Below are 14,720 nucleotides of genomic sequence, written 5' to 3'. Positions count from 1 at the left end.
AATTCTGAATATACCATTTCAATCCCTGAATTTTGTTCTGTCTGAAGCCATGTCTATCCCTTGGACTTCCTCCATAAGCCATGTCCACACATTCTCTTTGTGCTTAAGCTAGATTGTGCTGGGTTTTTCCCACTTGCAGCTAAGAATTCTAATACCATAGCTGGAATTTGGTATGGACCAGACTAGGAGGAAGATCTGAGTTCAGGAGCAGACAAGCTGTCCAGGAAAGAATAGTTTTCAGAGATACAGATCAGATGAGAAACAAAGAAAATCCATATCATAAAGCTGCTTCTGGCTCATGCATAAACATTATTGAAAGGTTAAATAAGATTACAACTCTTATAACAGTATTTTTAACCATTTTATCCTAAGCAGTGTGGTGGTATGCCTTTCTGCTTTCCTTTTCTTTTGCCAGCTGTACCCTGTGACCTCTTTTGGGGCTATGTGACCAAGTAAGACAGTGTTTTGCAGCTTTCACTTTGGCTTGAGGCAGAGCTCCATTTTAGGAATTGTCCCTTTCTGTTGTAATTACCTATTTGTTTTTTTCATCCCCAATTCCTCATAGGTAGGAGACAAATCTTTTTATTTCTTCAATCTCAGCACCTGGAGCACAATTAATGTTCAATATTTGTAGAACAAACGAAGAGAGGAGTTTTGTTTTTGCCATCACTGAAACTCTGCACAGGCCTGACCAATGGGAAATTGCACAGGCTTGATTCCTTCCTATTCCCTACCAAATGTGCATAATTATATTACTCAGTATGCAACCAACTGTTAGACTGTGATGAATGCTATCATAGTTAAGGCATGTTGCTAACATTTGCAGTGAGCAAGGAAGGACTGTTTTAAATTGTTCCACAGTTTAGAGTAGTGGTTACATTATGGACTTTGGAACTAGAATTCCTGCTCTACTGTTTGCTTGCTATGTAACCTTGGTCAAAGTGCTACGTCAAAGTACATCATACTGTTATTGTCAATATTAAATAAATGCTATACTTAAACCCTTGGGGTAAACATAGTAAGTGCCATGTATTTGCTGTAATTAGTCTTCTTGTATATAAAGCCTTACTTTTATCATAGGAAAATGGGTATAAAATCATATCTGTGTGTAAATTTCCACTAAGATAATGCATATAAAATGCTTGACAGTAAATGCACAATACAGAGAAAGTATTAATAGCTATTATTAGGATATAGTTAGATTAACTAAAAGTTACCATGTGTAAACCTGTATCACCCATTTCCAAAAACAAAATAATAATGTAACTCATTTAACATTAAAGTATGCTCATAGACTCTTAAGTAAAATAATGTTGGGGTTAATGGTAGAGGCATTGAAACTAGTTGGCCTAGGTTCGGATCTTAGCACTACAACATTGTGTGATCTTGGGCAAGTGATTTAACTTCTCTGTGTTATCTGATAAAATGAAAATAATGATAGTATCTGCTCAATAATGTAGTTCTGAGGATTAATGGAGGCAATGCCTCTAAAGTAATAAACACAAAGAAAATAGTAAGCCAGGAAAATAGTAAGCAGACAATGAATATTAGCTCTTATTATTGCTCTAAGCCTCAATCACTTCCAATGGTAAAAATGAGGATAAAGATATCTACCTCACCAGGCTGGTATATGGATAAAATGTGGTAGTTCTAGGGAAAATGTCTAATAAATAGTAGGTACTTCATAAATGCCAGTTTTCTTTCCCATTTTTATGATTCAGGAGACAACTCAGAATTTTACAATGCCTTAAGGTTATCAGTACAAATATCAATTGGATTTCTATGTGTGTGGTTATAGGACAGAGAGGATTAGGTAAAATTTGATCAGTGACACGTACTAAATGTTGTTTATTGAATAAATATCATCCAGACCATTCAATTGGCTTATTAGCTGTTCTTTCTTATTAAAGAAGATGGTGCCAGGAAAACCCCATTTTTGTATGTTTGTTTGATTCAGGTCACAGATAAATGGCGATTTACTCTATTCAGAGAAGGATAGAAAACTAGACTGGTATTTTGAGTTTCTTGCAGTGAACATGGTGCACAATCTGCTAGAACTGAAGGAGAATGTTATTAATCAAAGGGTGCACAAGGAGGAAAAGGACTTCATTATACTGTTTTGCTCCCACAACTTGCACCTGGAGCTTTTTAATGAATGTGCCCTTTGGAGACAGGTGGCACTCTGCAAAGTGTAAACCTCTCTAAACCTCTTCTTGTCTCAAAGTGACACGTCTTCATGGCACTGTGAATAATCAATCTACACCTTAAATGATGTGAAAGGCTTTGGTAGGAGTGTAATTAGTTGAACAATTTTTTTCTTGGTCTTTAGGAGTACACATGGCTAAAACAAGGGGGAGAAAGAATGTCAAGAAACAGCTGGAAAAAAGAAATTATGTATTCATTGGAAAAGGCAAGCCTATAAATGATGATACTGTGTACTGGGTGAATAAGCACAGTAGATGGCAGTTTAGTAACACCCAATATCATTTTGTCACGTTTAGAAGTCATCTTTTTAAAGAATATATAGAAAAATATGTATCTTATGTTTTATATATTTATTGTCATCTTTTTGGGGGTAAGTTCTGCATGTGATCTCTGTTGGTTTAGAGAGACAGAATTGTTATAAGCTTGTCAAATAGCACAGAATATAAAAGGGGCATTGGGGTGCTCTGGGATTTTTACACATTTTATTAGCATCTCATTCATTTTGAAGCATCTAAAAACTTTTTAAATATATATTTGAAGCAATAAAGCGCTTGGGAATTACTCTCAAGTAAAATAACCCCACAACCAACAATTGATTCCTAGGAAAACCTGGCTATACTTTTAGCATTTCATGGATGGGTATTCAATTGTTAGTTTGTTTGTTTTTTTTTGTTTTGTTTTTAAAGATTTTATTTATCTATTATTTGAGAGTGAGAAAGAGAGCGTGAGAGGAGAGAAGTCAACGGGAAAGCAGACTCCCTGTCAAACAGGGAGCCCGATGTGGGACTCGATCCCGGGACTCCAGAATCATGACCCAAGCCAAAGGCAGTCGCTTAACCAACTGAGCCACCCAGGCGCCCCTTCAATTGTTAGTTAAAGGATTTAGCAAACTAAGAGGTGTGGAAAGGGAGCAGAGACAGTGGATATTTAGAAGAGACGGTAAAATTTCCATGAAGTTTTGAATGTGAAATGAGAAGAAAAAAGAACCCACCTTTTCCTGAGTTACAAGCTTAAGATTGTATCACTTGTCACATGGAATTCACCAAAAGTCCAGGCATTAAAAATATTCTGGTCCCAGAACAGAAAGCTGACAGTTCTTCCTACAATGGAATCAGACCATTACACACGTTCTATTGGTTTAATTGAGCATACATTATATCCTTCAGCAAGAAATCTTCTGCCATGGTACCCTATTTTCTTGGGCACCAGGGCTTGACAGATTTCTCACACAAGTAAGCAGTTGAGAGTGATACAATTTTGACATGAAATGTGCTTATACTTTGAAAGCCATTAAACAAGACTTGTTTGCTTATAATTTTCTAATAAAATAAAGGGCCTTCTGTGGAAAGCAGTTTTAAAAACACATCATAACATTTTAAGTGTGTAGGTCTTGCAACGTTTGTTCTAATTTTCTAGTGACAGACACAGAGTAATAAGATTTCCCTAACAGATGCTTAGTGGTGGGTACTCACATGTCACTCAAGCTGACAAGGTTTTAGGAAAAAAACCACTTTTATTGCCATGTAACCAGTTTGAAAAATTAACTGCACATAATTACACATGATTCAATTTTGCTTAGTTGAGAAGTATAAACTTCACAAAATATAATTTATTAAAGTTAATATGATAGAATTAATTGAAAATACACCCCAAACAACCCACTAGATCCTATTCTACAAATTTGTCTGTCCCAGACAAAATTCTAATCCTACATGCCTGGAGAAAAGCATTAGTTTAGTTTATAATAAGATCATAGAATTTTGGAGCTTGGAGAGAGACTGTGAGATCATCTACTTAAAATTAAAGCCTCCTTTCAAAGAATATATATATATATATATATATATATATATATATATAAAAGATTTGAATTTAATTAATATTAAAATAAGAGATAGCAAGCACCATTCAGGTTGTGAATGAAATGAACATAGTTTCTTCTTTCATGCATACATTCATTCGTTCTTTCAACAGGTATTTATTGAGCTTCTCACATAACAGGTATATTCCAGAAATTATGCTAGAGACTAGTAATGCAAGAATAAATATTTCACTCTTTCTGCCTCTGAGGAAGAACTCAGAAGATAGCTGGGAAGGTAGACAAGTAAATTAATTGTAGTGTGATAAAGGCTATGACAGGTTTGTATACAGTCGTGTGGGGAAAAATGATGAGGGAGCAATCTCTGTCACTTGGGAGTTTTTCAAAGACAACAGACAGGAAATCACATTTGAGCTGGAGCAGGAATTTTCAAAGGAGAAGTGGGGGCTGAGGATCTAGGAGAGAAAATAGATATGAAGGCAGAAGTATGTTTGGAGAGTGAGTGTGTGAAATGTAGGGAATGGTGGGAAGTGATATAGAGTCAGACTTGGAAAGTTAATTCAAGGAAAGACTACAAGTATCAGATGCTAAAGAGTTTGGCATTACTTTTGTAGGAAATAGGGCACAATTGAAAAAATGTAAAAGTGAAAATAAGGATGTCATCTGATTTATTTTTTGAAAAGCTGTTGACTAGGTTATTCATGGACATGTTGAACTATGTTTTGGTGTTATATTTGGACAGTAGAAGTGCTGATAGACAAAGGTATATATTAAGATATATTTTAGAAACTGACTGAACATGGTGGTCAGTTGCTTGGGAGAGACAGGTGCTAAAGGAAAGGGAAAAGTGGATGTTTTCAAGAGGTCTAGTTGGCATGATTCGTGTTGAGGGCTTAGACAGTCACTTATTTAATACTCCTCATAAGCTTTTGAAGATTATAACAGATAAGAAAAACCAAAGTTTTGAAAAGTTAAGTAATTTGGCAAGGTTACCACATAGGTAGTAGCTTATGGAAACCAGATTTGAGCACATTCTGTTCGACTAATTCCAGAGCCCAAGTTCTTAATCACTGTGCTGTTTCTTTCTGTACTGACTGAGTGGGCAGTGACACCATTTACTGGGCTGGGAAATACAAGAAGAAAAGTTATGGGGCATCTGGGATGGCTCAATTAATTAAATATCTGACTCTTGATTTCTGCTCAGGTCATGATCTCAGGGTCATGAAATTAAGCCCTGTGTTGGGCTCCATGCTCAGTGGGGAGTCTGCTCTGAGATTCTCCCTCTCCCTCTGCCCTCATCATGCATGCTCTTGTGCACACACGCACACACACTCTCTCTCTCTCTCTCTCTCTCAAAAAAAAAAAAATCTTTAAAAAAAATGTTTTGAATAGAAGATAATCAGTTTAAAAGACCAAACAGTGGAGAAATATTCCAAAGAGGATTGTAGATAACGGTCCTAAAGTTGTTCATATTCTGTTCAGAAAGTTCATATTTTAGGGGATATCAGCAAATAAATGATGGTTGAAGCCATAACAGTGACTGGAGGGCCCGAAGAATAGGCATAGGGAAATAGGCACAGGTTTGTATACAGTCATGTGGTAAAAATGATGAGGGAGCAATCTGTGTCACTTGGGAGTTTTTCCAAAGACAACAGATAGGGAAACACATTTGAGCTGGAGCAGGAATTCTCAAAGGAGATGTGGGGGCTGAGGATATAGGAGAGAAAATAGATATGAAGGCGGAGGAAGTATGTTTGGAGAGTGAGTATGGCAGTGAAACAAAAGAGTCAGGGGAAGGAGACTGAGAAGGAGCATTCAAATGGCTTAAAGGGAAACCAGCATGATCAGACTTCCACACAAGTCTGTGAAGTAGACTTACTTTTCTCCCTTGAGCATACGTTGGACAGAAGGTTGGACCACCATCTTCTTAATTGCTCGTTATTGTGTTAAGAGCATTCTCACAACTGTGAAAACCTGTCACTCTTATCTCTTCTTTTCTGAAGTTCACAATCTCTTCTCATTCAGGGTCACCATTTTCTACTCCACACAAATTCCCATCATCAAACTAGACCATGAATCCACATCTTTTTTTTTTGGTAAAGATTTTATTTATTTGACAGACAGAAATCACAAGTAGGCAGAGAAGCAGGCAGAGAGACAGAGGGGGAAGCAGGCTCCCTGCCAAGCAGAGAGCCCGATGTGGGGCTCAATCCCAGGACCCCGGATCACGACCTGAGCTGAAGGCAGAGGTTTTAACCCACTGAGCCACCCAGGCGCCCTTGAATCCACATCTTTGATGATGGTGAATGTGCCCACTCTCACCTCAATTTCTAGTCTGTGCTTGAGCCAACTTCACCTCCAACATGTTTCCCTGTTGTTCCAGGAAATGCTCTGCTTGTGAAATTCCAGTGACTGAGCATAATGTCCTCCTCTCTTCTTCCCACTAACTCAATTCAGATTCAACTTAGTTCACATCATTTATTAATACCTATCATATGTTGTGTGCTAGGATTTAGGAGATACATATATATGAATATATATGTATTTACATATATATGTTTGACTATCTCCATCTCCATCTATATTTGTATCTATATCTGTATCTGTATCTATAGATCTTAGCACTGAGACATTGTGCTTAATATCAAGAATTTCACTTAATAGGAAGGGAGCAGATATGTAAACATTTTTTGCAATCTCAGTGTAATAAGTAAAATGCTAGAGGTATATTATAGAACGGCAGTATGATACGATGGAAAGTTTGAGGAATTCTACTTGAGCTGGAAATGGGAGATATATTCTTTCTCTCTAATTGCATAACTAAACCCCTAAACAGAGAGGCTTAAAATAGCAATAACTTGTTATTTCTCACAATTGTGTGGGTTGAGTAGGCTCCACCTACATTCAACTAGTGGTTGGGATGGGTAGGAAGAGCCAAGGTTTTATTCACACGTTTGGGTATAGGTGCTGTAATGCCAACACTCCCTCCCTGTGGCCTTTCTCTCCACATGATATACTTCAGGCACAATAGCCTGAGCTTCGTTAGAGCATGGTAGTTACACTGGAACTGGCACAGTGCCAATTCCAAAGCATTTTATTGGCCTGCCAAGAATCAAGGACCTTTTGTAGAAGTAATGGCATGAGTATTACAGGGATGGGTTAAAAATTCAGCAGCCATTTCTTTTTCTTTCTTTTTTTTTAAATATGGACAGATTACCGCAGGGGACTTTAACAAGGAAGGGAATCTTGAATTGAGTCTCAAAGCCTGAGAAATTTGGAAATTCATCAATTGAATGGAGATTTAGAAGAGGAGCTCTTCCGGAAAAACAGCAGTGACATGAAGGCGGGAAGCAACAGAGTCATTTGGTTGCCAGGACATGTGGAATGCCTGTGGGCATTTGTGGGAGGGAATAAGAAATTCACTTACTAGGCAAGTAAGATTATGGAAAGCCTTGTTATAAGAAGTAAATTGAACTTTATCTTCCAGATAAACGCTGCAGAATAGCCTTAAAGACGTTTTAGGTGGGGGAGCGGCTGCTCTTTACTCTCATTGATTCTTCTACTTTGCTGGCTTTGTATGTTCTTGATCAATAAGCCTTTGGCTTTCTTTCCTTATTTAAACCAACCCACAACTCATCGTATTCACTTAAACCTCTCTCTCACCAGCCCAACACTCTCATGACCTTCTTTTCATTCCATTATCCTAAGCCTCAATTCTAGGATAACCTAACCATCTGTTTGTTCTGATCTTAACACCAGGCATTGACTAATACTGGAGCAAATCACACAGCCATGTTGATTGCCTGCCTTATACATTCATGATTTCCAACTTCTGTTGGGCTTTTAATATCCTCTAGCAAATCTTTGTATATTCTTGCCCATTCCCCATGCTGGTCATTTCTTACCAGTCTTTTTAAAGTTTTGCACTTAATGCTGCCCTATTTCCCCTTAGCAGATTACCTTGACTATTTCACAGAGGAAATAGCTGTTACAGCTGTGAAAAACTTGCTTCAGACCAGCTCTTTGAAGTTCACTTATTCTTTCTTCTGGATCATCCCCTTCCTTTCCTTCCAAATTCCCGTCATCTGCCTGGGACTTATTTTACTGCTTCTACACCTGTGAATTGGTTTACAGTTCTCATCCACTTCTATCCTCCTTCCTTCCACAGTCCTCCACCTATGCTCCTAACTCAAGCCTTCTACCTCTTGCAAGTTCTTGCTCTAACAATTATGTCCTTTCTTACTTGCTTTTTCAATTTATCCCTTCCCACAACTTTCTCCTCAGCCTAAAACATAGAAAAGTCTTCCTTATCCTATCAACATTTTCTTCAGCCTTGCTGCTCCCACATTTGATAATCTCTCAGTGTACCCCCTGCTGAATCTTTCGTGTTTCACATTTATTCTTTAGCGGTCTGCAGTTTGACTTAAGTCTTGATCAAATGTCAAGCAGTTTCTAACTCATGGTGTGCATGCAATAAATATGTATTGGTGATCAATTTGTAATTTCCAATATTATGATCTTTTGTAGCTCTCAGTTTTACTTATAGCAAGAAGTATGGGACAGTTTCCATTTTAACGTTCTGCCCCTGGCATAGTGGAACTTGCAGACCACACATACAAGTGGACATAATGGCTCTGTACTCCACAAATTTCTTTAAAAATCGATGTTATTCTATTTGCATTTTGGTTTGTTGGAGACTGTGTTGTAACAATTGGTAATTGTATTGAATATTACCAATACTGATATTTCATATATATATTACATACAGTATATAAAGATTGTATACTATACTATATTACACTATGTAAAAATTACTACTTTAAAAAAATATTTTATTTTATTTATTTGACAGGGAGACAGAGTGAGAGCCCAGGCAGGAGGAGCAGCAGGCAAAGGGGGAGGGAGAAGCAGTCTCCCCACTGAGCAGAGAGCTCCATGTGGGGCTTGATTCCAGGACCCTGAGATCATGACCTGAGCTAAAGGCAGATGCTTAGCCTACTGAGCCACTTAGGCACCTCCAAAATTATTATTCTTAGTACGTCTCTCTTGAAGTGTGGTGCCCATTTAACACATGATAATCACAGATTTTTAGAGCAACAGAACTTTCTCATATGCCATATAGATTTAGGAAGACAGGAATCACAGTTTCCTAGCACATAATAATCAATATATTTTTATGGAATGAATGGATGAATGTTTCTTGTAAGTAACCTAGCCAAATTTTTCTAAATGCATGTAGACTCTATTTCTGATATTTCAAATTAGAAATACCATCCATTGTTAAGGCTAAGAGTGTTCATGCATTCTAAAAGACTGTTTGTGCTATTGTTATTGAAAGAAGAAAAAAAAAACCTCCACCTTTTAAGTACAGCAATTCACAGGTAAATTTTGTTTGCTTTCTCTGGAAATTTTATCTGTTACAGCATTGTTTTAGATGCAGTCTTTCTATAGAAACACACATAAACTCATGAGTTTGAACTTAAACTACTGCTATAAAACTAGGTACTTCTTGGTCTTCAACTCATCTGACTTTTATCTTATGGAATGTGAGCTCATTTAATGGCATCAAGCAAGAGAAACTAGAACAGCATCCCATGTACTGCATACCTTTGGGACCATCCTGTATAATGTTGACATTCAGTCTCAACCAGCCTGACAATAAAATGATCCATTTATTCAACACAGGCAAGCAAAGGAGGAGAGACTGCATCTTTCCACTCCACCTCCCACTCCCAGAGCCAGTCCGAGGCTTCCTTTGGGCCAAACACGCACACACACATGAAGCACTTCATCAACAATGTTTCATGTTTTCTGTTAAATTGGATTTACTCTTCTTACGTGAATTTTCCCCTGGATACTTTTTCCAAATAGCACAGAAAGTATTGTGAACTAAAACTTTTTAATAATAAACTTTGTGGTTATAAAACCTTAGGACTAGGAGACACTTATAACAAAAATGAACAGCTTTACCATTACATAGACAAGACTACTGAGGACCTTAGGAGAAATTGTTGATGCTTTAAAAAGAAAGGTGTATTAGCCTAAATCTTAAAAATTAAACTTTTTAAAGGGGCAGTATTGTCTAATTGGGGGCTTTTATAAGTTTCTTAGGAATCTACTCCGTGAAGTAATTGCTTTAAGCACCAGGAGTATTGAGTAAATTTTTTACTTCTTAATTCCAACCCCTGATAGTTCTGTTTTCTTTTCATTTCTCTTCTTTAGCACCAAAAGAAATCATCTTTTTGTCTAGTCTATGACTATTATGGTTGCTTAATTAGGTTTATTTTTCTTACTGAAGATAAATCATTCCTCCTTGGGCCATGTTTTATTGTCGACGGAGAATTCTGGAATGACCAGGTAGATTTGATAGCCCCCAAATATTTGCTGTTGCAAGTGAACTAAATTCAACTTAAACTAGCTTAAATAAAAATAAGAAATCTCTAGCTCATAACTGAAAACTCCACAGGTGAGCCTTGGCTTCACACACAGCTTAATTTAGAGCTCAAATCATCAAGAACCCCCTCTAGGTTGCTTCTGTTCTCAGGCTGACTTGCCTTGTGAGCATAATGGATAAGGCAATTCTAGTTCATCACATCTCTACTAATTTCAGTAGCAAGTCATATCTTCTCTTCTCCAGGAGCGTATGTACTGGTGAGTTATTGTGATGGTTAAAAACAGTAGTGTTTGTTATGTTAGTTATTATTATTATCCCCTTAAGTTTGTACTACTTGTCCATCTCTGTACCGAGCACTGTGGTCAAACAGGGTATCTGTATAGTTTTAAGATCCTTAGAGTTTTGGGGGAAGGTGTTCAATCCCATACAAATCATATATTTGAGAATAAAGGTAATTAAATTCTTTCAGGATCAATAGACTACTTTTTGCCAGAAATAAGGGTGAAAAGCTGGCAAGGCAATTATGATGTTCATTTTATTCATCTGAGTGAACTATATGGGGTCTCAGATATTTGGTCAAACATTATTCTGGGTGTATCTGCGATGGTATTTTCAGATGAGATTAACATTTCAATCAGTAGACTGAATAAAGCAGATGGCTCTGCGTAATGGGGGTGAGTCTTATCCTATCAGTTGAAGGCCCAAATGAAGAAAAGAGGGATGACTCATCCTCCATGAATAAGTGGGAACGCCTCCTGCCTGACTACTGAGGTAGGACATCAGTCTTTTCCTGACTTGGACTTGAACTTGAACTGAAACATTAGCTCTTTGAAGTAATAAGTAGCATTCTAACAACAACAACAACAAAAAATGAGACCTGGACAGAAAGATTTTGGATGGGAAATGTGACAGAAAGGCTGGCAGGAAAGCATGCAATGCTCAATGAGAAACCCTGCTTAGCTACAGATGGTATGAGGGCTGGGTCCTCTATCAGCTAGCAATCTTTCAATTGCAACATTTAGAAAATCCAGCAGAAAATGTCTAAAACAAGAAGAGAATTTATTTGTTCTCATGACCGGTACTTACAGCTTGTGTGCCATTTACCAGTTTCTTGCTTCTAGGCTCCAAATTCACCCTTCGATATATGTTCTATGGCAACAGACAATCCTTTTTAATGTTTCTCCTTTAAAGTGAGACTTTTATGTTAAGCATTCTTAGCTGAGGGTGCTGGATGGACCTTGGAGGAGGAAAGGGCTCTCCTGCCCTGTCTGGGGTCTGCTTGATGGGCCAGCAGTGTGGTTGTACGGACATCTGGTGAAATTGTGCTGCAAATTGTGGTCCTTTGGCAACCTCACAGGCTGGTAGTCACTCCTGTGCTGTACGCTGGACATAGATTAGCACTCCAGAGTCTTCCTGTCCGTACCAGTACCACATTTCCCTTTTCAGGTCCCTGTGCAAATTGTCTGTGCCCTAGAGGGTCCCCACCAAGCCAGCTTCAGCTCCCTCTGAAAGCTTTGCATGTTTGCCTGCCATCCGGAAGGTTTCTACCCTCTGCAGGTTGCTGACTGCCTGCTCCCCACCTGCACTCCACAGGGCTGCTTCCTGATTGCCCAGCAACTGCAGAACAGCTCAAGTCTGGGAAACCAATTTAATTTCTGGTCTGTCCAATAGTGGAGCTTCTCCAAGGTCTGAAACCAGCACTGATGAGGGGGTCTCCTTCCAAGTTTGTCCTTCCTAGGGTATTCTTCTCAGTCCTAGGGTACCATGCCAAATTTCCTTATATTTTATAGTCTCTCTTATCACAGTGTAATACTCCTTTTTAGTATTATGTTTATGTTTCTATGCAGTTTCAATCTCCTGATTGGACTCAGACTGATATACTTTTTCTCAAGGTTCAAAAATTATTACCATGAGCAATCTCTTGGCTATACTTCCCTTGGGCTATTTCCATCTCAGCCGGGCTTTCTTTTTGTGGCTTCACATATTATATTTTTAAATGGTCAAATCTATTTGAAGACTCCAAACTTTTCCCTGGAAGCCCTAGCTCTATCTCCTCACATGTCAGTAGCTTGGGTTGGGTTACATGCACATCCTTGATCCTGTTGCTGCGTCCATGAGGGATTCTCAGTTTCCACTATCTACTTACCTAGAGACAATCATTTCTTCATTCTAGGACTTGTCACTTCTAATACCCTACTTCTGATATAAATTTCTACATCAGTTGAATTTTGTTCTTATTGGGTCTTGACCCTGCCAGCTTTTGGGCTGGGACTAAACCATCAGCTCTCCTGGATCTCCAGTTTGCCACCTGCAGATCTTGGGACTTGTTAGCATCCATAATCACACATGCCAGTTTCTTATAATAAGTTCCTACTGCTCTCCTCGCCCCCCACATCTTCTTGACTCTGTGCTGATATTGACCTCTGAAAAGTAAGGGAACAGAGGAAGAAGATACAGAATGGAAGGGTAGAGGAGTGGATGAAGGCATGAGGATTGGGATGTAGGGAAAGAAACAACATGACAACTTTCTTTATCCCTAAAGGAAACTACACTGACTTCCAGCACCAAGGATTAGTGCAGCCTGCTTTTTGAAGTCTTTTTTTTTTTAATAAAGATTTACTTATTTATCATTTTTGGAGAGAAAAAGAGGGAGGGAGAGAGAGAATGAATGCAGCGGGGAGGGGCAGAGGGAGAGAGAGAATCTCAGGCAGATGCCCAGCTGAGCAGGGAGCCCAATGGGGCTGGATCTCATGGCTCCCAGATCATGATCTGAGCCCAAACCAGGATGCTTAATGGCACCCCACCTGTTTTTGAATTTTATATGATGTCATTAGATAGCATAAGCTATTTTATGTCTAACTCCATTGAATATTGTTATGAAATTTGTACATGCTGTTGATTATATGTATAATTTATTAATTTTCATTGTTTTGTGGGTACTCCAGTGTGTGAATACACCACTGTCTATTTATCAAAGTGACTGTTTAAGTGGAATTTGGGGGTTATAGGATATCCATGTGGTCAGCTCTAGCAGATTCTGAGAATTAACTTTCCAAAACAGTTCTGTCCATACACTTCTACCAGCAGAAAATGAGTTTTTGTTGCTTCATAGTTTCTCCAGCACTTGGTATTTTCAGACTCCTAATCCTTAGCATAGGAAATTTAAGCTTAATTTTGTCTGCAGGGGTGAGCTGCTGAAGGATTTTCAGTTGGAAAGTGGTGTGAGCAGGAGACCTGCACTGGTACTGTTGAGAAAGACATGAGGAGGGAGGCCAGTTGGAACATGATTTCAGTGATTTCATAAAACAATGTGAAAACAAACTAGAGTACTAACAGAGGGGCTAAAAAGAAAGAGACAAGAGATACTGCTGTAGTGTGTGCCTGTAAATAATAAGATTTGGCAATTAATAAATCATGTAGGTAGAGGCAGCAAGGGTGACCAAAGATGAGCACATGCTTGAGCTTACATGACTGACAAATCATTGATAGAATCTTAACCAACTTAAGAAAGCTTGGGAGAAAACGATGGTTTGGGGGAAATCATTTTTACTCAAATTATATCATTTACCTTATTTAACTTTTGCCAGACTCTTGGTTTCAAACTGACAATTTTTTTTCCAACTCTGATTTCCAACTCTTATCACTGGAAGATCACTCTTAGTAGAAGTTGGATCTGTAGAGAAGAACAAACCGAGACTATGGTGGGATAGTTAAATTGCCTCCCTCTCTGTGAACTCAGTATCCAGAGGAAGCAACAGAAGGTTTTCTATTATTCAAACCTGACAGCTTTGGTGTAAGGAGCGATAGTAGCTAGGAGAGAGACAGGTCTGGGACTTCTGGGAAGCCTAAGTCCACAAAGCTTTTCAAGGAGGAGCTGAGCTATTTTGTGTGCTCACTTCCATCACTAATTCTTTCTCTCTAGACATTTGTTTCTATCACTAACGTAAGCATTGCTTTTTTCTATTTTTGTAATACATTCTTTGTCTAACTCAGTATTCACAGAGATATGGTGAGCACTTAGATGCTCGAGGACCAGCACTCCACTACCTTTATACGTACTGATGTTGAGCTACTTACTCCAATGGGTTGTTTCCATTTTTGAGACAGTTTGCTTGAGTAACAGTCCGGGCATTGCTGTGTTGGCCTATCTATATGCATTCCTATTCAGTGATCTCGTAGGCTGTTTGTCAGTTTTAGTACAGCTTCTTTGGCAAAGGTTTTCCTTTCATTGCTTTGGTAATATTTTACTTACTCTTGTATCCAAAAGCTTAAAATGACTTGTTAAGCTTATTTATATTGTTTCTT

The sequence above is a fragment of the Martes martes genome, assembly GCF_963455335.1.
Source record: "Martes martes genome assembly, chromosome: 4".
NCBI classification, from domain to species: domain Eukaryota; kingdom Metazoa; phylum Chordata; class Mammalia; order Carnivora; family Mustelidae; genus Martes; species Martes martes.
The sequence above is the reverse complement of the archived record's forward strand: the minus strand, read 5'-3'. Positions refer to the sequence as shown.